The sequence below is a fragment of the Eptesicus fuscus genome, chromosome 13, assembly GCF_027574615.1.
Source record: "Eptesicus fuscus isolate TK198812 chromosome 13, DD_ASM_mEF_20220401, whole genome shotgun sequence".
Lineage (NCBI taxonomy): Eukaryota > Metazoa > Chordata > Mammalia > Chiroptera > Vespertilionidae > Eptesicus > Eptesicus fuscus.
In genome coordinates this window covers 75634560-75637310 of record NC_072485.1, presented here as the reverse complement: position 1 = coordinate 75637310, position 2751 = coordinate 75634560, and positions in this window count along the sequence as shown.

Here is a 2751-nt window from a genome sequence, read left to right as displayed (position 1 = left end):
ATAGAGTACTCAATCAATTCGACGTGTGCCAGAATACAACAAGGGTCCTGCCCTCATGGAGTCTGCACTCTAGGGGCAGTGTGGATGGGGTAGGTGGCAAAAGACATCACACAAATGACACAGCCAATAGCATCTTTACAAGTGTGTTGAGTGTCAGGAAGGAAAAATATAGGGCACTCAAGATCAGCCTGTAGGATGCTTTTCCAACGAACCTCAGAAGTTAAGCTTTTATGATTAGATCAGCTATTTTCAATCGGTGTGCCCCCTGACACACTGATGTGCCACGAGAATTTTCAAAACATGCAATACCCGACTATTTAGTCAGGGGCATTAACCTCTTTTCTCTTAGATTGTCAAATAAAAAAACGACAACTTCCAACATAACAGCAGCTGTCCGGTGTGAAGGAATGAAAAGTATACCTACTTTTTTTTTGTCAGATTGGCAAAAAATATACTTTTTTGGTGTATCACAGAATTTTAGTAATCAGTTTCTGTGCGCCATGAGATGAAATAGGTTGAAAATTACTGATTTAGAATCTTGATATCACACTTTGGTAATATCAAGAACATCTGAAATTTACACTACTGCGTATCCACCCATTATATGTAGTGTGATTAAAAAAAATCCAACGTAAAAGTTGAGAACTTTTAATTGAAAGATGATAGCATATTTATATATCAAGGTGTTTAAAGATAAATCTTAGCACCTGAGGGGAGAAAAAATTCATTCAATCCATTTGACTTAGAAGACAAACTAGTCCATGACTTACTAAATATTTTACTTTTCAAATATATTGTTCTTTAAAGACACATAATTTTTCAATAGTCTTAGAAAGGCAGGCTAGTGTAGTGGTTTAGGTTCCTAGGTTTTGAAATCGAAGACCAAGGATCTAGCTCTGACATTTGGTTAGCTTTTAAAAAGCTTTAGGCAAGTTCCTCCACATCTTAAGCATCAGATTTTTCGTATTTAAAATGGGAACAACCAAGTTTACATCACGAGATTATTAAGATCAAGTGATAGTCTGGCAAGCATCTAGCAGCCTCTAGCACATAGCAATCACTGAAAAAAGGGGAGCTGGTACCTCGCCAGCCTGGCTCAGGAGGTTCAATTCCTGGTCAGGGCACATGCTCAGGTTCTGTCTTGATCCCCAGTTGGGAGTGTGCAGGAAGCAGCCAATGATTCTCTCTCATTATTGATGTTTTTATCTCTCTCTCCCTCTTCCTTCCTCTCTGAAATTAATAAACATATAGATTTTTAAGAAAGGGAACTGCTCATCCAAAAGGGACCCTAAAAGGCTGACCTTTCTTGCTATGATTTTAGACTAGTAAGACCATCAAGACACCTACCCGGTGTGGCTCAGTGCATAGAGCGTGGGCCCAAGGACTGAAGGGTCCTGTGAACGAAAGGAGCCACATGCTAACCTGACAAGCTCAGGGGAGGCCTGTGTGGCAGTCTTGAAAACTCAGAGACCTAAAGTAACCACAAAAGATGGTCTGAAAATTAAATATTTAACTACAAACAGGTTATAGTGGGCAGTCATGTCCTAGGCCGATATCTTCCCTGACAAAGGTCAACTTAGATCTTCTTTACTGAGCCCATTTGCCTTTTTGCCTCTAAGATAACATATCTGTGAGATGTCTGGATAACTTGTAACTTCCTTCTTTTGCTGGAGCCCCTGGGGCACAACCAAGTGTGGTGGGCGCCAGGACAGATACTTCAAATTCCTTCATTATCATGTTAATTGTTCCTGTACCCACCTAAGTATGTGTCCATCATTTTGCTTTTTACCCAATCCCAGGGGTTTCCCACCGGTTGACTTTATCCCACATCCTTAATCCATCACCAATGAGTTTCATGTAGCCGACCTATGTCCCTCCTTTGATGGCAATGTATAAATACAGATGTAACCCACCATTTCTTCGGAGCATTATCTCAATTCATTGAGGTTCTGCTTCCCGGCATATGTCGACATTTTGGCTCAAATAAACTCACTAAAATTCTTTACAGGTTTCAATGGTTTTTTTTCGTTAACAGTCCCATCGATGTTTCTCTCTCTTTGTCTCTCCCCCTCCTTTCCACTCCCTCGATAAAAGTCAATAGAAAAATATTCTCGGGTGAGAATTAACGAAAATACAAAAATAAAGACCCTGAAGAACTTGTCAATGTTTCATTTTTCTGTTTTTCAAAATAGGTACGTTCTTCTGTGCATAGTCTGTCTTGAAGAAAAAGTAATGTAACATCCCAAAGTAAGATTACTAGAGGGGCCTAATTGCAGAATCAGTGTTGGCATTTATTCCAAATTCCCATCAACCCTTCAGTTGCAGATAATACTCACATTAGGGTATGTAGGTCAAAACCTCATTTCGCACAGGGGAATTCGCCCCAGGATTTCTGACTTTTTCATCGCTGAGAGCATATTTACAGAGTTCAAAGCTCCACCCAGCAGGGCCTCCGCAAAACTGGCAGGCCACCAGCAACCGTGTGCCAGGGCGGCCTGCAAGATGCTGATAACCAGAGGTGAGAGTCCGGCCCGGGGAGGCGAGGGTCCGCCCAGGGTTCCTTAATCCGGGGGTTTGGCGGCCGGAGGGGCGTGGCTCCCCAGCCTGTCCCTGTCCTCGGGTCACGCCAGGCTCCAGAAGCCCCAAGTCCTCACCCCCGCTGCTCCCGCCCCTTTTTGGCTGCCTAACCAATCAGAAGGAGGCTCTTCCGAGGGGGCGGGACGAGGGGCGGAGCTGATTGGCCGAATCTGA